Here is a 25,923-nt window from a genome sequence, read left to right as displayed (position 1 = left end):
TTGAGTACATTCAGGCTATAGTGAGCTTTGTATAATTTAGAGAAACCATCTGCTCTTCTTGTTTTCATGGGCTTAATCCTGAGGACTTATCCATTTTCGTTACCTTCTCACTCGCCCTTTCTTATCCTTAATCTTGTCTTCTAGAACCTTGTCGCTTCACCATACAATGGCTTGCGACCTACACAACTCTATTTATATTACTTGCAACCTTTCAACTTGCTTGCATCATAGATCTCCTTGTGTCATTCTGGGACATTAAGCGAGATATCACATCATCTCTAACTCTTCTTTGCTCTCTTAATTAGCATCCTCGATACCTAGAAACCATAGGTTATGAGATATGTCACTGATTATGCCGCTATCATTCCTGGATATTGAATCTCAACACTTCTAGCCTTCTATTCGAAGTATGGACTATTCACAAATTCTGCCTTTGAGTATCTCGTACGTTGTTCACCTTTACCTTACTTACCTTAAAATCTCGTATTGTATCTTCTATCTCTTTCATGACCTCGCTTCCACATAGGTATAATTCACGTCCATAACTTGAAGCTCTATTATAATACTCGCACCTCTGTACATATACAATCCGATGGGAGTTTCATACTAACTTCTTATGAGACTAGTTCCCTTCTAACTGGCTTTATCATAGAGTCGTTATAGAACATAGTCGTTGTGCTATCTCTCTTGCACCTCTAATATTAAGAGTGACTCTGAGGTCTATAATTCTCTTGCTCCCTCCTGTTTCGCTTAGTCGATGTAATTATTTAGTCTCCTCTTCTTTCTGATCAGCCTCTATGTAGGCTTAAGCTATCTTCCGACCTGCGGCTCCTGGTATTAGTTATTACTTTAGCCTTTCATAGGCGCTGAGGGATATTTATGATAAAATCCTTTAACAATTCAATCCTTCATCTATGACCTGGGATTAATTCTTTCTTTTAACGTATATCAGAATCTTCTACAGTTATATATGATGCAGGTATAGAACTCCAAACTCTTAAGTGTGTTAATAACGTCACCAACTCGGGATCATTCATCAAATAATTCTTTTGTTCCATCTTGGCTTTTTTCAACGTACGCTATTACTTTTCCTGGTCTTTCTGTCCCCTCATTGCGTCCATACTTAACTCATCTTAGTGACTATACATGTCAGAGTTTTTTTTTTTTTTTTGCAACTCATATGATCTTGAATATTCCTTTTGATTTTTACTTCCCGTTTATTAGCCATGGTAGGTGCCACTTTCTTTTTGGAGTGCTTAGGTTGAAGCCTTCTGCCTTATTTCCTCGGCTAGTCTTTCATTGTAGTACTTAGGGAGAACCCTTGACTCTTGTAAGGCTGTGAGCTTATTACGGACCTTTTGATGTCCTTCCTTGCCTATAATTATCCTAGTTGCTTACTTCCATGCCATTGTGCTTATATGATTGCTTCTGGACTGATATTTTGACTCCCTTCCCAGTGGCACTTTCTTTTATCCCCGTAACACTAATACAGTACCTTTAATTACCCTGACTCTTATTTTAATAGATCTCAAGTATTATAATGATATTCTCCGAGGCTGAATTCTCCATGTTGGGTACTACTATGTTTATCTTAAATGATCTGATGACTCGTCTGTAACCTCCTGTTTAGCCAAAACTGAGATCTTCCTGACCAATTACTAACTACTCGTTGGCTCATTCTCATATCAATATTCCTCGTAATCTTTCTTGGGTTATTTATTTTGTTTTAACTTACGTCTCGTACTGGCTCCTTATTTATTAATAACAACTCGGGCAGGAACCTTTACTTCCTCTCTTTGACATCATGCTTGCACAATATTCTTGAATCGTAGTGTATCTATAAGATTTGGATAAGTGCCATCTCATTCCTATTTTATTTATCACATTCTTCCTTTACCATTCCATAGTCACTAGAACCACTTAATTCTGACTTAATGCCACATTACTCCATATTCCCCCCTTTAGGGGTGTACTAAAAGCTGAAGCCATGAGGATATACCTATAGATGCTTTATCTCTTCATCATTGGTGTCTTTTTACATTATCGATGACCCTTACTTGCCTTGCGGAAATCTTTCTGTACCAAGGTTAAGAAATTTCCTTACTCATGAGGGAAAACACCTAGTGTAACTGGCACATACAATCCCTTAAGATGAACTTTGCTCACATTGCTTGTTGTAGGGAAGCGTCCTCCTAAATGATCATTCTATGAATTTCTCATGAATCTTTTTTTGTCGTCCATTCTATTATTAGCGGAACAAAATATGAAGTTCTTATGATGGAGACTATCACCAGTCACTCAATCCCTAATTCATGCTTAGTTTATCTTATTTACCAGCCCATACTGATCTCTATTACTCTGGGGATTAACTCTCTCTTCTGGTAGTCGTGTTGGAGTCACGAAATTTATTTCTTGAAATGAGGACATGATTGTATGGCCTATACTCTATTGTTGTTCTAAGGCCTGTCACTTCTCGTTTCTTCCTTCACTTGACTATAGATTTTGTAATATTGTCATCTTTTGATATACCGTTGTTACCCATGTATCACATCTTACTCATAATGCTTTATTAATTCTTTTCTTATTTCCTGCTAACATTTATGCCTATCACTTTATTCTGAAAACTTGAACAAGACATTCTTTTGCTCTTAGCTTCCCTTTTCTCTATCCAATGGCTCTTCAAGTTGCTTAACGTCTTCGCTTTACTAGGGATGCAAGCCACACTAAGGTAATATTTATCCCTTCAAGGCTTACAGTGCATGTCTTTGTAGTACTCATATCTGGCTGCGCTATTTCAGAGTGCACTATCTGGTGTCTCATAAAGAGATCTATTAGTATATTTGCAATATCCTTCGAAAATGTCAATTGACGCAAACAATTCACCCATCATATCTTCTTATACTACTTCTGTTAATCCCCATAGGGCATATCTGAAATGGGTGCAACCAATTGTATATACCTCTGTTACTGTTGAATATAACTCGAAAATCTTATGTTCCTCTGCCTCATTATAAATGTTGTTAACCTCCATTAACTGGGCGCCTCGTACCCTTCTTTATCTTGCTTCTTTTACTTGTTGAAACTTGTATTTATCATTTTAATCTCTCGTTATCTTTCACCATAAAGATGGATAGACATTCCTGCCTTATGGCTTCTTATCAGGAAGCTTACACCTTTCAGTATACCCATGATCTGCTAAAGATCTCATAATTACATATCATAGGCAGTATACAAAAAATGCAATTCCTCTGACTCAGCTCTTCCACAACTATCTCTCTTTCCAGCCTTCTTTCTGGATGTAGGTATCGTCTTATTACGAATAAAATAGAATTTCAGAATTTGAATTCTTATAAGTGAGCTCTACCACACGATCTAGAGTATGAAGAAAGAGTGACAATCCTAAATGCCCTGTAGCCTCCTGCTTATAAGTGTGGTGCACGACACATCCATAAACAAGACTCTACTAGACACGGCTTGTAGACTCCCTAGGACAGAACTGCTCTGATACCACTTTTGTCACGACCCAAATCGATGGGCCCCGACTGGCACCCAGTGCCTCTCCTATCATTGCGTACTAACTTGAAACTAAGGGACTCTGAACATATGATGTCATACTTTGGCTATGGGCCACATTGGAAGATAACTGCGAGTGCTGACTAAATGTCAATGTACAACTGGGCCGACAAGGCCGTCATAACTATTACAGCTGACAAACCAACCAAATATACATACAAGGCCTGAAAGCCCAACATACTGCACTAACTGACAAGATATGTCTACAAGCCTCTACTGATAGATATACTGTGATCGGAACGGCTCTCTGACCTACTCATGACATATATATACGTATATATACAAGATATACATAGGGCTCTAGACCCAGAAACTCCGAAAGGCATGGAGCTTACCGATCAAGCTGAAATCGGGCAACACTTATTGAAGAGGCCTACTCGTCTATCTGTCTGACCTGCACGCATGAAATACAATGCCCCCAGAAAAGGGACGTCAGTACGAAATAATGTACTGAGTATGTAAGGCAATATACTGAAAGCTGAAACTGAACTGATAATATAATAACTGCAAGTAGCTGGAAGTCAAAGATAATCTGAAGATATGCTTACCTGCTGATACTGACTCAATTCTCTCAATATAGTAAGTAAAATAGTTGTCTGGCCCTATAAGGCTCGGTATTTATATATATATATATATATATATATATATATATAACTGTTCTGCCATAGTAGGCTCACTCATAAGCGCTCGACCATACTAAGCTCTATATCTCGGCCAACTGGGCTCGCTTATACGCGTTCGGCCATAGTAGGCTCGGTATATATATAACTGCTCTGCCGTAGTAGGCTCGCTCATAAGCGCTCGGTCATACTAGGCTCTGTATCTCGACCAACTTGGCTCACTCATACGCGTTCGGCCACAGTAGGCTCGGTATATAACTTACCATCTGATCAGAGGTTGCCCAATAAGGGCCTGCCCATCGATTATAGCTCGATGGTAATGAAAATACTTTTAATACTGTATATATATAAATTCTCTGCTCTCTTGACTGGAAGAAGGAAATACTCAACTGAATATGCAATCCCGAGAAAGAGAATATTATAATTTACAACACTAGAAAATATACGCAATTTGCGACTAGCAAAATATACGTAAATTCCGGGATATGAATGTAATGACGAGATCATGCCAAATGAAAGAAGAGCTTAGCCTTAACATACCTGGAGTAGGGAAAATTTCGTATACTATTCTTGACGAGGATTGCACTGTACTCTTCCAGAATCGCAAAATTCCACGTTACTAGTATGCCAATAAATTCCTTTTTTTTTTTTAACGAAAACTACCTTCTGTGTGTAACGTTTTCTTGAATCTTTAAGAAGGAAATGTTTCCAATCTTTCTCATGTATTTAGACTTAAGAATGAATGAAGATAAGAAAGTATTTAACATTTTCGTGAATCATTTTAAGAAGGAAATGTTTCTGATCTCATTTGGAGCTAAGAATGAAATGAAGTTAAGAGTGTATTTAACGTTTTCTTCAATCCTTTTAAGAAGGAAACGTTTATGATCTTAGTTGGACTAAGAAATGAAATAAAGATAAGACTTATTCAAGTCTTATTGTTACCTAAATTTTAATTTGACTCATAAGTTGCCACATGGCATATATGACTTATGAGTCATTCTTGCCTTGTGGTATTTGTGCCACGTTTTTTTTGGAGTTACTTAATTAAGTTTTGTCCGCTTATTAGTTAATCGGGTAATATTTCGTTACCTGATAATTAATCAATTACCCATAAAATTGAGAATTATTCCCACTTATTTAAAATATTACTCACTTTTAACATACTTTGTATACCTTACTATCATGGTCATGTAGTACCTTGTATGACACTAGTCCATAAATACCGGGTATTTTAACTCGGGCCATATTTTATCCTATAATGCCAAACTTTGACAATTCGTTTTCTTAGACTTGCTCCCCCTTTCACCTTCATGAATTTACTAATTACTTGTGAAATTGCAAAATCCTTATAATCCTCAAATAATCTTTTCCTTGGACCGATGTCAATTACCTTACGACAAATTCAACGTAAAATACTGCAGGTTCAACACTGTCGTAATTTATTAATGTGAAGCGTAACATCTCCGTAATGTAATAATGCTGGGTAGAACACTATCGTAACGTAATATTGCAGGATGTAATATTGACGTAATATTGCGGGGTGCAACAGTAACACAACCCAAAACCAATTTTGCCTATTTCAGGCATGACAATACTAAGTATAAACGTCAGGAACTTGCAGTACCACAAATTTTATTTTCATCATTCTAAATGAACCACATTTTGCGCACATTAGGAAAAGGAAACGGAAAGCAACCAACAAACACCAATGCTAGTCCTTTGCTGAACCATCCAACTTCGACTCCCAAGAGACCTGTCAAGAAAGGCAAAAATGGATGAGCTTTAACATACAACTCCGTCGGCAAGAATATAGAACACTGTTCCAAAACACAATTCAACCAATGGGTGTACTTCAGAGGTATTTACAGTTGCAAATCGCTTTCTCATTCAACAAGACTTTTAGTAAAACTTCCATAAGAAAACTGCAATAGTAGCTCAGCTTCTGAGGAGATATACCATACATGAGTACCCAATGTCTACAAGATTGAAATTTACTTAGAAGTATGAGCGTAAGAAATATATTAACAAGTAAATAAATCAATGCAATAACTCCAAGGTTGAAAATACTCTTTCCGCTGAGTAGTTGTGTAAATCATGCGTTAACAAGCGTTTACGCACATTAAAGAATAACATGACACAAACAACTGAGAGTATAGGTTTAGCTGCTGATGGACTAATTAACAAGGTTTAAAGTGGCATGCTACAGCTGGACAGTGATGTAAAAGCCTTGCCTAACTCGAAATCTGATGAAAAGAGGGTTGAAACTTTGAAACAAATGCTGCCTATGAAACTCAAGTGTAGAGGTTGTACAACACTTGTTCCTACATTGTGCTGTATAGAGAAATATAAGGTGTATGTTTCTCAATATCTTTTCTACATGATGGGTAATGCTGTGAAGCTTTTGTAAGCTGGAGAGCATGGAACATGGAAATGGAAAATAAAAAAAAAATAAAAAAAAAAAAGAGATGGCAAGCAATACGTTACTGCATTTTTTGGACACTAAGAAAGACAATGAACACGAGATGCTTTGGGAGACTTCAGCTTCAAACCCAGTACTAAGTACTAAAAACTTGACATCTGTTGAATCCTTTTTTTTGGGGTGTAATCTTAGGATTGTAAACAACAACATACCCAGTGTATTCCCACAAATGGGGTTTGGGGAGGTTAGTATGTACACGGACTTTAACCCCACCTCGTGAAGGTAGAGAGGTTGTTTACGGCTAAGTTGCGCGGACTCGTCAATTTTGGTGCCTTCCCCGTCCCGATACGAGACAGGGACGGGAGCAGGATACGTCCCAGATTTGGTCAACTGACATCGGACACTTTGACCGGAGTCCATCTACAAATTTGGGAGAAAAATTGAGATTTTGATTTCTCAAAATCAAAAAAAAAAAAAAAAACAGATTTAAGTAATAGAAAATGGCATACCTTCAATATTGTAATATTTTTGTCTCATATTTGCTGCTTTGTGTGTCAGAGAAACCAAGATTTCAAGGGGTCATGTTCTGATTTTGGACTTCTTGTAGACCCAGTAGCGATGTAGATGGATCTTGGTGGAAGGCGTTCTCTTATGAGGGAAGAACGAAGGGATATGAACGAAGCGTGAATGGCAATCTGTAAGAGCTTGAAAGAAGTTGGGGGCTTTTGAGCATCTGTGAGAGCTTGAAAAAAGTTGGGGAATTTTGAGGAAGACAGCCTAGAAGAGACGATCTACAATTCCTTCGACTCTTAATTGTAATAATATAATAAGATAACCCTTTATTCTCCATTATATGCTACTTGTCCCCTTTATCCTCCATACTTGTGACACGTAATTGAAAGGCGCTTAATTGCTATTTGTAAATGTTTCTTTCTCATACAATATAGGAATAATTTCTAAATTAATTATTAGCATGTTGATTTTTTGCTAAATAATTTATACATTTTAATCGCGCAAAATTAATTTATACGAAATTATTTACTAGTTGTACATAATATATTGTAACTTAGTAGTATTGTATAATTTTCAAATATGTAAATTTTATTTCGAAAAACTAAAAGATTCTATATCCAAATGTACAATCAAAATTAGGAAGTTACCTTTGTAGTATTTTTATAGCTCAAAATTTACAATATTTTTACATCTCTATTTTTTATTATTTTGAATTTTCTTAGCCGAATCCCCGCACTCGTATCCATATCCGGATCCGCACCCTCGAATATTAAAATTTAGATGTTGATGAATCTGATACTCGGATTCGTCCCCATATCGGATACCCGCACCCGAATCCGAGCAACTTAGGTTTACGATAGACCCTCGGCTCAATGAAAGCAAAATCACAGCAGTTATGACAAAGAACTAGGGGAAGAGAAGCAATAACAACAGCCAGAAAATAATACAACCGAAGCAAAAGAAGCATCAGGTAATAATAGAGATATAAGAATAGGGAATATGAGGATAACACTAGTACTACAGCTATGAAAAAGAATTACAGGTTTGAAAAAAAAATTACTCGACTACTTACTAATCTACTACCCTAATTCTCGACCTCCAGACCATCCTATCAATGGTCATGTCCTCATTAAGCTGAAAAGATGTTTGGGCGACTCTTCACATATTGGTAACTTGTGAATCATTGTGATGCTACTGAGAAGAATATAGTCTTCATTTGAAGAAAAAAAAGGGTATAGTTTGCAACGATAAATAAGAAAGGGAAGTCATGTATGAAGTGGCTTGCTTAGTGACGAATAACAGCGAGGCGAAAATGGAGATAATTTAGCGACTATCTTACGTCAAAATGCAGTTCATGAGTTAATAAATCATTAAGTCATGCATAACAATTGTCTATGACCATTGCCCTAATAATGGATACAAATGAAGAAAATATTAGAAACATTATCATCTTGCATATGGTCATTACCCCAATGGTAGTTGCAACTCAGCAACTATCTTATGTCAATTGCAGCTAAGTTAAGCACAACAATTTTCTATCATCATTGCCTGAATAACGGATACAAATGAAGAAATTCTTAGAAACATTATCATCTTGCATATGGTCATTACCCCAAGGGTAGTTGCAACTCAGTATGTGCCCAAACAAGACAATTGATTATCCTTTTCTTAGCTTGTTCTCTCACTCATTAGGATGAGCCAAATAACAAAGGGTGGTTGCAAATTCTTTTAGCCTATTCTCTTCCCTCTATGATGAGATGAATTACAAAACTTATCAAATGATAAACCTAGACAATAACACACACACAGAGAGAGAGAGAGAGAGAGAGAGAGTGAGAGAGAGAATGCAGTATTCATTTATTTTTGAGAATTAACAAAAAAATTGCAGTATTCAATTATTCCTCTCGTCCTGCTATTTCTTAAGCTCACATGATTTCCTTAGAACAAAAAGGCTTTCTCCTTTGAGTTCTGCACAGTGGTAAATCACAAAAAGGCTTTCTCCTTTGAGTTCTGCACAGTGGTAAATCACTGTAAAGAAATGATGCCCCTAAAAAAATACAGTGTCACATGATTGCCTTAGAACAAAAGGGTTTCCTTTGTGCCCTGCACAGTGGTAAACCACTGTAAAAACATGATGCACGTAAACAATACAATTTGCAAACAATACAAGTTACAACAAAGTAGATGAGTTAAGGAGGGAAAAATGCAGCGAAAAGAAAGATGACACCTTTTTTTTTTATGGGTAAGAAAGAGGACACATTTTACAACAAATAGATGAAGAGTTGAGGGAGAATGCACCCACGTGCAAACAAAGAAACTAGGTTTTATTTCCGACATGGGAGAAAAACAAAAAATTAAATGAAGAGTAAAAACATCACGTTTTAAAACTAGGTATACAGGAGGATGGAACTAGAGCCTAGGAGACTGGGAGGAAGGAGAGAGCACGAGAAAATAGAAGAATTAGGACAAAGTCATAAAAGATTCAAATCACAGAATAATCCATATCCTTGTGCACTAAGTTCCAAGATCTAACCACAACTACGATTGGTGCTTAGAGAAAGACATAGCTCTGCTGATCATTGGATGGACCATCAATCAATCCTCCTTCAAATACTGACTCTAAGGGGAACCAAGTGCTAAGCAAAACATATCCTTAGACTGCGGCCCACAAATATTATAGCATTTTCAACAGGATAATGTTGACACTCCAACCACCAAGGTATTATTATATGTTATTTTTCATCAACCTCGTGACGTTTAAAAAGAGTTTCACCTTACCAACCATCCAAAGAAAACAATAGAGGAAACAAACTAGCATTAACGGCACACAAGTTGAGCAAATTTGAAGTATAAAAATCAAAATCTGCTCAAGCTATCTCCTCTCTCACAAATGGACAACGTGAATGAGATATCCCTAGTTCGAAAGGATCCTAAGAGAACATGTAGAAATGGTTTGATGTCCCCGCGAAGATTAAAAAAACTGTGATGGCTGAATGTGAAGTGATGCAACGCGCCAATCAGTGTGAAGTGAAGAATGCTTCCCACACGATACAGATTGCCGGGAGCCTTGCCTTCTAAATTCACCAGCTGATCCATTTTAATATATATCATAGGTAGCAAACAGTATAGCCAGTAAGCTATAACCTATCTATCTATCTATATATATATATATATATATATATATATATAAATATCACCAGATTTCACCCCATGATTTCAATGAAAATTGTGTAAAGGCGCTATTTCAATGTCAATTTAATAGCTAAATTCAAGTGAAATAAAAAGATACCTCGGGAGGATCAATGTTTGGCGTGTTGCTTGTGTTCAAGGTGGCGACGCTCTTCGGGAAGGGCGACGAGGTAGGAGAAAGCCATGCCTCCGAAGCAGACGTGGTAGACGGGATCAACTGAGCTGGTTTGGATGTACTTGGCATGGTAATTATCCAATCCCCTCTTCACAGCACTCTTCGCGTAACCCACGGAGAACATCGGCTTGAGGTAAGTCCCCACCTCTTTCACTCGCATGCCCTTGATCTCGTTGTAAAAGTTTCTCATCGACATATCCTTCCCCCAATGATTTTGCTCAGATCTGAAACCCTAACCCTAGAAATGAAGATTTTCCCGTATGAACTACTTTCCCTCAGTTTGGACTACTTCGGATCAAGTATTGCGAAAAATCCTCACTAACAGTTTCGGTCAAGTGCGTACAAGACCCTCGAATTCTATGTTATTCGGCGATCTAACAATAAAGTTAAAAGGGAGAATGCACAAGCATCCCCCGATTTGTTCCCTTTTGCCAATTACACGCTTAAAGTTTGCGAAAATCATATAACCCCCTGGATTTGTCAGTAGAAACATTATCACCCTAAGAGACCAACAACCAACATTTTTTTTGTCGTCACTCTAGATTATAGATAACATAGTTGTATGTTTGGGCTCCCCTATATGCTTGTTTAAGTTAAAACAACTTTTTGAAGAAAGTGTAACAAAGCTCTTTAAAAGATGATTCTTTGGTACAAAAATAAAATGCATATCTATATTATATTAAAAGGAGAGTAGTATGCATTATGGTTAAACCAAGTGGCAAACTAAAATGAAGTCACTTGGCAATTTTAGGACAACATTAATAATTAGAAATTATAATTAGAAACATAATTAATGGAAGTAGTTTAATGAATCCTATACATAATCTGAATAGATCTTAGACAAATCTAATCTATATATCTATATTTATATTTATATGTATATTTGTATCTATATATTGATCCACTCTTAGATTTTTCTTCTATATTAGCTAGAAATAAAGAGTTAAAAAATTAATTAAATCTATATCTATATTATATTAAAAGGAGAGTAGTATGCATCTATATCTATACTAGTATTAGTACCCGCGCGATGCGCAGATTATTAAAAAGAACGATCTACACCATAAAGTTTAATATGTTAGTGTTAATACCATCTTTACAACCAAACATTAAAAATATTTTAAGATTCCAGTAAAACTTTCATTACATCTCCTACTAAATATTACATAAAAAATAATGATACTATACAATTTATTTGATATGAATGTTCCACAAAAAATAATGATGTTATACAATTTGCTTGATATGAAGCACGTAATTAAGGGAACAGTTTTGTAGCAAATGCTCATGACATGTTGCAGTGCATTTTCCATAAGTTGTCCTCTGTATTGAGGTTTATCACTACAAAAAGATATGGGTAAAAACTCAAGAATTTCTAGTGAACCCTTGTCACTAACATTTTGGAAATTTGAAAACCTAATTATGCGTAAGACACCTTACATTTCCTGATGCTTGTATTGAAAGTACGAAAATCCCAATAATTGCATGAATTTGATCTCCCTAAAATAAAAAATTTGAAAAGAAATTTAATTTAGTAAGGCGCATAAGTTGAAGAAAATACATCACAACTCGAAAAAAATAACATGTAAAAGAGTATGCACATTTTCATCTTGAATAATTAATTCAATTAAATTAGAATTTTTTGGTTTCTCGCGGTTTGGAATGTGTCATAATCTAACAACACGACCCTTCAAATTCTAACTCATTTTGGACATTAATATTTCGCTGATATAGTTATAGTTTGGAGCTATACTTTGCAGAAGTTTGTGTGGAAGCTAAACCCTAAGTAATGTAGAGAAGTCAAACCTAAGCAAAATTGTTTAAATAAATATTTCTAAGGAAGTAAATCAATTTTTAAGTATATTAAATCCTAATATTTAAAAAGGTATGTGTAAATCAATTTGTATGAGTAAGTGCGCAAAAAATGATACGAATCTTTATTTTTTTAGTTTGGCTTATTTTAATTTTCAACGTTTTTTTTTTGTTAATTAAAATTTGTTAACCACTAAGCCTTAATTTTTCTTGTCTTTTGCCTTTGTCCTCTTGTTCATTTTTCAATATTATTTCCTTTAATATAATATAGATGTAAGATACAAAATATTTATTTAATTATTTCTTTCTTAAAAAAGAATACTTACAATAACTGAATTATACACAAAATTTAATTAAAGATATTTATAATAATGTATATTGTTCGTAAATAAGGTCATATACAAAGCCTGTACTAAATATAGAATTATTATTTCAACTTAAAATTAATGTGTAAGATATAAAACAAAATTGTAATTAATTCTTTCTCAAAAAAAAAAAAGGATACCTACCATAACTGAATTATACACAAAATTTAATTAAAGATACCTATAATTATAATATATTGGTCTGCTTAATAAAAATTGCATCTTTTTCTTTTGTGTACGACCAAAAGATTCTACTCTGGTCATTAAAAAGAGAACATTTTAGTTTAATTAATTCTTTCTTAAATTTTTTAGTCTATTTTCTTTAGTATAATATAGATGTAAGACAATATTTATTTAATTAATTCTTTATCATAACTGAATTATACACAAAATTTAATTAAAGATACTTATAGTAATGTATATGATACATATATTAATGTATATTATTTGCAAATAAAGTCAGATGCAAAGCTTGTACTAAATATAAAATTATTATTTCAACTTAAAACTGATGTGTAAAATACAAAATGAAATTTTAATTTATTCTTTCTCGAAAAAGGATGCCTACCATAAAAGAAATCCTTAATAGTATTACAAATCGATGATCCTGTAATTTTGTATGGCAAATGTGAGTAATCATATATTGTCTTGTCACAATGATCTTTTTCTTTTACTTATTTTTGGACTTTGGTCCATAACACATTTTTGGAAAGAATTTTTCTTTCTATTTTTATGTCAGAATATTTCATACCTTTTTCTCTTACTCATATTAACGCAAAACATTAATTTCATATTTTAACAGAATATTTGTCATATGTAATATTACTCCAAATATGGTTATATATGTTCACGGACAGCTCTATTTCATATTTCATTCCCACCCAAAAAAATTTAATTATTAATTAGATACAAAAGAACATCTAATAATAATTTTTTGGCGGAAACCATGAACTTATATATAATATTATATAGATATGGTAATATATGTTCACGGATAGCTCAATTTCATCTTTCTTTCCCAACAGATTTTTTATCCAATTAATAATTAGATACAAAAGAATATCAAATAATATATTTTTCAATGTTATACAAATAGAATCCAACAAATAGATTTCATAAAAGTGCCAAGTGGCTTTTTCTCATTAAGCCACTTGGCTTAACCTCATGCTTCACTATTCTCCTTTTAATATAATATAGATAGATAAATTTTTAATATCATAAACAAAGTTTAATTTTATTTTATATTTTAACATACTCCAAAATATAAATAGTCATAGATTATTTCAATTTACGTATTTCTGTATTTTTTATTTTTTCTATTATAGTTTTTTAATGTTTAATTATTTTTTCACTTCCATATTTCTAGCTAATATAGAAGAAAATCCATGAATTGATCAATATATAGATATAAATATAGATATAGATATAGATACAAATATACATATAAATATAAATTAGATTTGTCTAAGATCTATTTAGATTATGTATAAGATTCATTAAACTACTTCCATTAATTATATTTTCATTTATAATTTCTAGTAATTAATGTTGTCTTAAAATAGCCAAGTGGCTTCATTTTAGCTTGCCACTTGGCTTAACCACATGCATCACTACTCTCCTTTTAATATAATATAGATTATATTAAAAGGAGAATAGTGAAGCATGAGGTTAAGCCAAGTGGCAAGCTAAAAAAAGCCACTTGGCAATTTTAAGACAACATTAAAAATTTGAATTATAAATGGAAACATAATTAATGGAAGTAGTAGTTCAATAAGAATTATTTTTTAATCATGATACAAACCTCTATTAGTAGTATAATTTAGTTAACATTTCTTTTGTACAATTATTGCAGGGACGAATTTTAATTAATTGATCAAGCTTTGTAACTGACCTTATTTTGGTACGATATACATTACTGTAGGTATCTTTAATTAAACTTTTATGTATAATTCAGTTATGGTAGGTATCTTTTTTTGAGAAAGAATCAATTAAATTTTTATTTTGCATCTTACACATTAATTTTATGTTGAAATAATAATTTTTTATTTAGTACAAACTTTGTATCTGACCTTATTTGGGCGCAATATACATTACTGTAGGTATCTTTTATTAAAATTTTGTGTATAATTCAATTATGGTAAGTATCTATATTATATTAAAAAGAGAGTAGTGAAGCATGAGGTTAGCCAAGTAGCAAGCTAAGAAAAAGCCACTTGGCAACTTTAAGAAAACATTAAAATTTTGAATTATAAATAAAAACATAATTAATGGAAGTAGTAGTTCAATAAGAATTATTTTTTAATTATGATACAAATCTCTATTAGTAGTATAATTTAGTTAACATTTTTTCGTATAATTATGGTAGGGACAAATTTTAATTAATTGATCAAGCTTTGTAACTGACCTTATTTTGGTACAATATATTTTACTATAGGTATCTTTAATTAAAATTTTATGTATAATTCAGTTATGGTAGGTATCCTTTTTTGAGAAAGAATCAATTAAATTTTTATTTTGTATCTTACACATTAATTTTAAGTTGAAATAATAATTCTTTATTTAGTACAAGCTTTGTATCTGACCTTATTTGGATGCAATATACTTTACTGTAGGTATCTTTTATTAAAATTTTGTGTATAATTCAATTATGGTAGGTATTCTTTTTTGAGAAAGAATTAATTAAATTTTTATTTTATATCTTACACATTAATTTAAGTTGGAATAATAATTTTTATTTAGTACAAGCTTTGTATCTGACCTTACTTGTGAACAATATACATTATTATAGGTATTTTTAATTAAATTTTGTGTATAATTCAGTTATGGTAGGAAAAATAATTAAATAGTAATAATATATATATATATATATATATATAATGAGGTTATATTAATGTTTACAATTCGGATAAATAAATATTTTATACATAAATAAATATTTTTGTTAAAATAATAGTGAAAATATTGCTGCAACAATTAGAGTTAGTATTGCTAGGTTAATTTTGAAAGTATAATATGATTTTTGAAAATGTGGTCCAATGGAGAAAATAGAAGAATAAGATATATTTGAATTTGAGATGAGACTTTTTTTTTAATATGACAAGAAAAATCATATTTAAAAATATGAGCAATAGAGTCAAAGTTACTATTGAAATAATTTTATTTATTATTTATATTATATTAAAATGAATGTGATAAAAGTGGATATTAAATTCAAGTAAACTAATAAAAAGCACATGACAACATTAATAATATTAAGTATTGAATATACAATAGCAAAATAAGAAACAAATAGAGAAAAAATCAAAATTTCTATCATAAAGAAAAAAAGAGGATAAAACTTATTTAAATTTGATATAAAAAAGTTTTTTAAAGTATGATAAAAAGGTAATGATGTGGATAAGGCCATATAACTGAAGTTTAATAGATTAATTTTTTTAAAAAAATATCAAAATATTAATAAATTAGAGATAATGCGAGGTTATTTATACTAAGAATTAGTTTTAAAAAATAAAGTAAATATATAATGCTTAAAAATATTATTAAGGAATTTAAACTATTTAATAATTTTGAGTATTAATTTTAAATAAAATAATATTTTTTTTCAATATTAAAAAAATCATACATCAATTTATATAATAATATTAAAGGATATAAATAGATTATGATATTAAATAAAAAGGCATGTTAATGAAAGCCACATAAAAAAATAAAGTACTACATATTAGGTAACTTAATATCAATAATCAAAAATTTAAAAATATTTAATATTATAAATAGAAGGGAAAGACGATTTGAACTTGAGATTTAGATTAAAATTATGGTGAAAACGCTCAAACTATGGATAGGACTACAAAATTAAAATTTTACTACATAAAAAACTAAAAATTGGATAACAAATTAAAACTAAGTAAATACAAAATAAATATCTCACGTGGGTAATTTTATGAATGAAAATTAAATTCTAATTTGTATCCTAACGTTAAAAGAGAAAGAAAATTTAATTACACATGATACAAAAAACAATTATAAGAAAATTTTATAGATTTAAAATATAATAAGAAAAAACTTATTTATTAATATTTTAAACTAATTCAAAGTCTTAAAATAAAATGTGATATTATATATTTTATTTATTGGTAAAATATTAATATAAAAAACTAATTAAAAATTTATTGTAGGGAAGAGGATGTATAAAGAGGAAAACAGAGATAGTGTGAGAATATTTATACTTTGAATTAATTAAGTATAAGGAAATTAAATAATTAAATAATACTCAAAAATATTATTGAAAGATTTTATTGAAAAAAGAGTTCCAAGTAAGAGGATAAAAGTACAAAAATAAATTAACTTTTAGGAATAAAAAAAATTATATTTATATGTGTTTATCAAAAGGGCAATAAACAAGATATCAAGTCAATTAGTAAGCTAATAAAAGATTACATGAATATAACATTATTAAGTAATAGATAATGCAATAACTAGAAGCAAAGATTAAAGAAAGAGTTGTTTTGAGTGAAAATGTAGAAGGATAAGACTTATTCGAATTTGCGGTGAAACATAAAGTGGTAGTAAGAATTTTGTTAAACAATATGCTCAAACAAGACACATCAAAAACGTGATATGTTTAATATTATTTAATATTGACCACAAAATAAAATACAAGTACTAAATCAAGGAGTTGGATTATTACAAATATAAAATAAAAATATAAATAAAAAGAAACATGTTATATGGGAGTTTTAAATTTTAAGGTAATTCCAATAACTCAAATTATAATTTGATATTTGTGTCCGCGCATCGCGCGGGTACTATACTAGTTATATTAAAATGAGAGTGATTTGCATTGTGGTTAAGCCAAGTGGCAAGCTAAAATGAAGCCACTTGGCAATTTTAGGACAACATTAATAATTAGAAATTATAAATAGAAACATAATTAATGGAAGTAGTTTAATGAATCCTATACATAATCTAAATAGATCTTAGACAAATCTAATATATATATATATATATATATATATATATATATATATTTATTTATTTATATTTATATTTATATTTATATGTAGATTTGTATCTATATATTGATCCACTCATAGATCTTATATAAAGTATATAAATTATTTATAAGGTAAGAAAAAAAAATTAAAGAATTAGTAAAAAAACATTTTAATAACAAGAATAATAAAGTCATATTAATATTGATAAATCAGGCAAACAAATATTTTATACGTAAATATTACTATGTTATTTAGATATAATGGGTTCAAACAATTAAGAAAATATTTTTATATGATTAATATTTGAATTGAATTCAGTTAGTTTAAGTTTGAAAGCATAACATAAATTTTTAAAAATGAGGTCCAATTTAGAAAATAGAATGATAAAAAAATATTTGAATTTGAGATGAGAAAGTTATTAAATTTTTATCTATATTATATTAGAATGAGTGTGACAGAAATATATATTAAATTCAAACAAGCTAATAAAAATTCACATGACAATGTAATAATATTAGGAATTGAATAATATAATATCAAAAATAAAGACTAAATAGAGAAAAAATATAAATTCAGATTTTTTATCATAGAGAAAAAGGGTAAAACTAATTTAAATTTGAGATAAGAAAGTCTTTTATATTGTGATAAGAAAACTCATAATATGGGTAAGTCCACGTAACTCAAGTCTAATATACAAAATCAAAAATTAATAATATTGAATAATAAAAATAAATTAGAGATAATGTGAGGATATTTATAAATCATAAATTTAGAAAATAAAATAAAGTAAATATACAATACTTAAAAATATTATTAAAATTTAAATAATTTAAAATTTTCAAGCAATATTTTTAAATCAAAATAAATATTTTTATCTATATTATATTAAAGAATAGTACTTGATAATGATATTAAATAAAGTTACAAGTTAATGAAAAGTGTGACGACCCGGTCAGTCGTCTCATGAGTTACCGCTCCGTCTTCCCCCATTTCAGCTTATTTATGCTTCGTTATCCGTGTTTTATGTGATCGGGTTGATTGGTTTGCGGTTGGTGTGGTTTTGGTAAGAAATGAGACACTTAGTCTCTTCTAAGAAGACTTAAGTTGGAAAAAGTCAACCGGATGTTGACTTATGTGTTAGAGGACTCGGATGTGAGTTCTGATGGTTCGGTTAGCTTCGGGAGGTGATTTGTGACTAAGGAGCGCGATCGGAATGAGTTTTGGAGTTGTAGAGAAGATTTAGGCTTGAAATAGCGAAATTGATATTTGCCAATTTCCGGTTGATAGGCGAGATTTTGATATATGGGTCGGAATGAAATTTAGAGAGTTGCAATAGCTTCGTTGTGTCATTTGGGATATGTGTGCAAAATTTCAGATCATCCGGACGAAATTTGATAGACGTTTTGATCGAAAGCATAATTCAAGAGTTCTTGGAGTTCTTAGGCTTGAATTCGATGTAATTTGATGGTTTTGATGTTCTCTGAGGTGTTTTGAGGATTGGAACGAGTTTGGAAGATGTTTTAGGATACGTTGGTGCTTTTGGTTGAGGTCCCAGGGGCCTCGGGGTGATTTCAGATGGCTAACGGGAAGTTTGAAGTTGAAAAATATAACAGAAAAATGCAGCAGCTGTAGCAGGTCCAAGAGGACTGCAGGGGCGCGACCGCGGTAGGCGTCGCGCGGACCGCGCTGGCTTGCGCGGAAGGGGCGCGGTCGCGGTAGGCATCGCGCGGCCGCGGTAGGTGTCGCTTGGACCGCGCTGGCTTGTGCGGACCGCGGTCAATTGGTGTGGACCGTAGTCGATTTGGTGCGGCCCACGGTGAGAAGACCTGAAGGGTACTCTATATAAATACGAGGTTTTGGGTTTTATTTGATATTTTGACCTAGAGAGCTCGAATTTTGGTGATTTTTTGATGGTTTTTCAAGAAATTCATCGGGGTAAGTGATTTTAACTTAGATTTGGCTAGATTACATGAATCTATCATTGAATTCATCATTTGATTCGTGATTTGAGATGGAATTTTGGAAGAAAATTGTGAAAACTTTCAAAAATGTAAAATAATGATTTGAAGGAGCAAATGGTATCCGAATTGGATAATTTTAGTGTGGTTAGACTCGTGAGGGTATGAGGATTCTGAAAATGTAAATTTCACCCGATTCCGAGACGTGGGCCCGGGGCTCGGGTTTTGCTAATTTCGAGATTTTCGATATTTTTTCGAATGTTTTCGCTTGGGCTATGTTCCCTTAGCATATTGTGACCTATTCGTTCTGATTTTGGATAGATTCGACGCGCTTGGAGGCCAATTTGAGAGGCAAGGGCATAGCGAGCTAGAGTTTTGGCCAGTTTGAGGTGAGTAATGATTTTAAATGATGTCCTGAGGGTTTGAAACCCCAGATTTGCACAACGTAGTGCTATACTAAGTTGAGATACACGCTGTGTGACGAGCGTTAGGTTCAATGCTATGGGGATTGGGACTTGGTCCATCCCGAATGATATTTTACTACATTTTTGATTGAGACATATACTTTATTGTTGTGAATTGGGCTTGTTGCCATGCTTGGGGCCGTGTGCCGACCTGTAGAACCCTTAGGGGATTTTTGACTGGTTTTCCTCACTTATTTTGTTAAAGAATTTATATCCTCAGTCATGTTTCCAATTGTTTAAGAATGATATGAACCAAATTTTTGAAATGTTAATCATAAATAGGAAGAGATATGAGGGCTGAGATCCCGACCGTACATTATACCCGAGAGGCTGTGATTTTTAAATGACTGAGTGGGGTCGAGGACCCAATAGTGAGGATAGTTTATATGATATGGATCGGGCTGCGCGCCGCAACAGATATATATATTATACACATTATGGATCGGGCTGCACGCCGCAACAATTACTTATATGGATCGGGCTGCACGCCGCAACAATTATAAAACGCTTGGGCTGAAGGAGCCCCTCCGGAATCTACACACCCCCAGTGAGCGCAGTCGACTATTATTATTATGGACCGGGCTGTACGCCACAGCGATATACGGATCGGGCTGCACGCCGCAGCGGTATATATATATTTTGATTTGGTTATCGTGAGAAATATATGAATTGAGAACTGAGGATAAGAATGAATAAATGAACTGAAATGCTTGAGGAGCTGATTTATACTGATTATATCTATTTTACCTAGTTTAAAGAATTTCACATGATTTCCTCATTCACTGCTGCTTAAATGATTTTACTGTTTTGATATAGAACTGCTTAGTGCCTTTACGTGATTTCATACTGTCAGCCATTATTTATTGTTATTACTCACTGGGTCGGAGTACTCACATTACTCCCTGCACCATGTGTGCAGGTACAGGTATTCCTGAGGCATAGAGCGAGCTTTCCTGCCGTTCTGTCTTTATCGGAGTTATCGAGGTAGCTGCATGACGTTCACAGACCCGATTTCTCCTTCTATCTCCACTTATCATTCCGCATTTTAGACATATTTCTGTATTAGATTGTTGAAACCTTGTATTAGAGGCTCAGACTTGTGACACCGGATCAGTTGGCTATTTTACAGAGATTTTTTTTGTGATTATGGTTTCCGCACATTTCATCGGTTAAATTCATACTTCTATTTATATTAAATTGGTATTAAATCCCGAAAATTGGTATTGGATTATAAAAAAAGAGAACGTGAGATGTTAGTTGGTCGGGCTTGCCTAGCATTGTGTTGGGCGCCATCACGGCCGGGGTTGGGGTCGTGACAAAAAGCCACACAAAAACGTAATAAGACTATATATCAGATTAAAAAATAGCAAAATTACGTTAAATTATTAAAAATTTACTAATCGAAATTAAAGGGAAAGACTATTTGAGATTAGAAAGTTCTTAAAATTATGATGAGAATGCTCAAACTATAGATAATACCACAAAATTGAAGTCTTATTTATGAAAAATAAAATAAAAAATAAAAAATAAAAATAAAAAATAAAAAATAAATTTCTATATAGGTAATTTTACTAATAAAAATTAAAAATTAACTTTGTATCTTAAAACTAAAAAAGAAAGAAAATTTACATAAAGAAATAATATGACAGTGAAAATATTGCTACAACATTCAGATATAATAAGTTCAAAATAATTAAGAAACATTTTTTATGATTAAAATAAAATTTTAAAAATACAAAATAAAATTCTAATATAGGTAATTTTACTAATAAAATTAAAAATTAAATTTGCATCTTAACGCTAAAAAAGAAAGAAAATTTAACTGCATTTAATACAAAAATAATTATAAGAGAACTCAATACACTTGGAATATAATAATCAAATAAATTAATTCAAAGTTATAATTTAAAATAAAATATGATATTATTTTTGTTATAGGCGAAACATTAATATAAAAACTAATTAAAATATTGTAGTAGGGAAGAGAATGCATAAAAAATAGAGGCAGTGTGAGGATACTTATACTTTAAATTAATTTAAAAACTAAATAATTAAATTATACTTTAAAATATTACATTAAATTTAAATGATTAATCCGAATAAGAGGTTACAAGCGTAAAAATATATCAAATTTCAAGAATAAAATATTTATATTTATTAAAGACTATTAAAGGATAATAAGCAATACATCAATTTAATTATTAAGCTAATAAAAAATTATAATAGTATAATAATATTAAATAATAAATAATACAATAACTATAAGAAAAGAACCAAAAAAAAAAAGAATTTGCATAAAAATGATGTAATAAATAAGATATATTTGACTTTAAGATAAAAACAAAGTGGTAGTAAGAATTTTTTAAAAATAATATTATCTAATATGCTCAAACAAGACAGATCATAACATGACATATTTAGTATTCTTTAATATTGAGAGCGACACGAAATGCAAGTACTAAAAATAAGGGTTATGCTACTACAAATATATATTAAAAAAATAGGTTATCCACTATGAGATTTAAACAATAATTTCATATCTTTCTTCATAATTAATATCTAATGTTATATAATTTTTATCTCAGAGGTTTATATTTTAAGGTTATTCGCACATGATTCAAACAACCTACATCACAATGTGACATGATTTTGTCCGCGCATCACGCGGGTACTAATACTAGTTTTTTTTTTTAAAAAAAACATGTATATATTCAAACACGTTTACTATATGAAATCTCCCGGCCGCCTCTTCAAAATGGAAGCTCCAGTGTTTTTTGGGGTTCATTAGAAGAACAAAAAAAATAGCGAATTTTTAGGTGTATTGCTTATTTGTTGTTATCATATGATAATATTTACAGTTGATATCAATAAAAGAATAACGGCATGAGATTATCAGGATCGGATGGGGTAGAGAGGTCTATTAAAGAAGAAGATGGAGTGGAGAACATACTTTATACTTTTTTCGTCTCAATTTAAGTAAACTTTATCAGAGTACGGGGGTAAAACTGACTAGAGACATAGAATTTTTAATTTTTTTAAATAAACTTTACATATTTAGAAACTACTTAAAAGTATTATAAATCATAACATCTAACAATAAAAATATTTTTTTAAAAAGGGAACAAATAGAAACTTGTTTGACTCCCCTAATAATAATAACAAGTTCACATAAATTGAAGCAGACGGGGTGTTTATTTTTTAAATAATTACAAATGCTAATCTTTTTAAATGACAAGTGTCACTAATAATTTTTTCTTTGACGCGTCAACAACAAATGGGCTTCACGCAAATGGTCCCACATACACAGGTAGAGGTGCTTATCGGGCGGATCGAACGAATAATTACACTTAACGGTCTGGCTTATTGGTTATCAGATTATAAATGTAGTAATCCGCTAGCCCTCCACTAAGACAATGGGCAGATTGATATCGGATTAACGATTGTCGGGCGGTTTAACGGCTAAACCAAATAGAAATTTTTTGAACATCAATACCAAACGGCTAAATGCATAGTTCATATTGTCTCTGTTAATTTTTGTACAATCAACACCATTAGCATTGTTATCCACAAAGGTAATACTATGGCCTAGAGAGAAATTCAATTCACGCCCACTCATAATTAATGAGAAGCCAGAGACGAGTGCCAGCAGTTGTGGACAACTCTATCATCTTGTGTTGCAATTTTGCACGCATTTGCAACTATTTTGGACTTGAATCTTATATGAATGTATCTAATTATAATTTGATCACAAGAAAAGCACCTTAGGAATATTTATTAAAATAATAGTTCTGAACTTACAACTACTTCTGTAACAATGTAGTAACAATGTCACGACCTAAATTTCATACGTTGGGTATCGTGATGACACCTAGTTTTAGGGGCTAGGTAAGCCTAACATTAATTGAAACAACAACAATATTTAAATAATATCTAACAATTGAAATAGAAATAGCTTTAAAATTTACAACTCCAAAATCGGTAGTACAAGTCATAAGCTCTACAGAGTGTTTACCAGACAACTTCTAAATATAGCTTTTCAGAAATAAGAATAAACAGTGCAATACAAAAACTAGAAGGTGACTCCGAAGCCTGTGAACGCAACAGAAGATTTACCTTGAGTCTCCACAGCAATGATTCGCACAACTACTAATGATCAATTACCTGGATTAGCACAAAAATATGCAGAAGTATAGTATAAGCACACCACAGCGGTACCCAGTAAGTATCAAGACTAACCTCGGTGGAGTAGCGACGAGGAACAGTCAAGACACATATTGGACTAAATAACCTGGACGGATATAAGTGTAGAAATAACATAATACGATATCTATATAAGGACTACGCATAATAACAATGGCAACAATACAGTAATTGCAGTAAGAAAGGAAAACAACAACCAATAGCGGAACACCATGATAATGACTTAGAAGAAAAGTGGAACACAGTTTGAAATCCGGCGAACACAGATAGGGGAAAGGTAAGTAGCAACTCAACAAACACGACCGCTTTCATACCAGGCTCTAGCCAATAACCATTCATGAGGTACCAAACCTCAAAATATTCACATTTCACGGGTCCCAATTCCGGAACCCTAAACACTTGGCATCATATGCCTTCTTTACTAATTTAATACACAACGATATCAAGGTCCATCCTTTTAGCCGATGAGAGTGATTAACTATGTGTATGCTTGTGCAAGTGTCCTAACATGGTTCATGCCAGCTAGTAAGTACAAAAAAGGAAGGGACAACACATAGAATGTTTTTCCACAATTTCCACGAAATAAAACTCACACAGGTAAGTACATGATGTGTGGCTATAATTCCACAGTTTCATACATTATTTGCCTTGCATTATACATGCTTTAATGATAAATTACACTTTATTTGCGCGTAATGGAGGCTATTTTGTGTGTAGGTTCATCGAAAATAAAAGTAGAGCTAAAGGGATGCTTAAACGTCGAAAGTGCGCTCAAGAACGGTGAAAAAGAGAAGCCGGACAAAAGCCAGCTCGACCAGGCTTTATCCAGGCCTTGTTCTAAACATATAGATAGACTTAAAAACGTCACTTTTGATGGGGCTTTAGGGAGACAGATGGGGGAGATCGAGTTTGGACACACTTTAGACCCAGGGAGAGCATGGAGCCGTCGTGGAGACCGGATATCGACCTAAGGAGGCAAGAACACACTAGGAGCAAGGCAGAGAATTCTTCTACGAGTTTCTCACTTCTTTCTTCCTATATCCATTATTAGTTATAAATTCTAGTATTGTAGTTATGCATACTATTATGAATAGCTAATTTGTTATCTAGGGTTTTGATGGAACCTATTGAAGGATGATTTTCTTGTTACGTTGATATAGATTTGCTATAATGTTTTCTCTATTTGTTCAACTATATTATTATTGTGTTTGGTTGAAGAGAGCTCAATTAGGTAGTTGTTGAACAACATCACTCCTAACGTATATGAGGGATCAATACGAAGGGTTTAAATGTGGGATTAGGGATAACGAAATCTTGGTGCGATCCGAGTGAGCCGTACTTAATGCCAGCTAGTGTAATTCAGGAGAATATATCTAGTAAATTGTGGTAATTACTCGGAAGAGAGTTACAACAGTCAGAGTGCTCATGATCGGTAGAGAAGACTTAGGTAAATTTATAGAAAACATAGCGGAAAGGATTCTGACAATAGGGAAAATTATAACTCTAGACCTCTTTAATCTCGTCTCTAATCCTTATCCTTGTTAATTGATAATTTTACTGCTTTCTAGTATTTGATAATTAGTTAGATAAAAATAAACATTATAATACTTATAATTAGGAGATTGTTTTGACTTGTGT

At 32.1% G+C, this 25,923-nt stretch overlaps 1 long non-coding RNA gene across 1 annotated transcript; it reads right to left on the bottom strand.

The window, feature by feature from the left end:
• Positions 1-5,690: 5,690 nt before the first annotated feature.
• LOC104239527 (uncharacterized) lies at positions 5,691-10,988 on the bottom strand. The gene is made up of 2 exons (XR_011406275.1): positions 10,415-10,988; positions 5,691-5,946 (listed from the first exon to the last, which is right to left on the bottom strand). It is a non-coding gene; the product is annotated as an uncharacterized lncRNA (long non-coding RNA).
• Between the last annotated feature and the right edge of the window lie 14,935 nt (positions 10,989-25,923).

Source organism: Nicotiana sylvestris, chromosome 3, assembly GCF_000393655.2.
Source record: "Nicotiana sylvestris chromosome 3, ASM39365v2, whole genome shotgun sequence".
Lineage (NCBI taxonomy): Eukaryota > Viridiplantae > Streptophyta > Magnoliopsida > Solanales > Solanaceae > Nicotiana > Nicotiana sylvestris.
The sequence above is the reverse complement of the archived record's forward strand: the minus strand, read 5'-3'. Positions and strand labels throughout refer to the sequence as shown.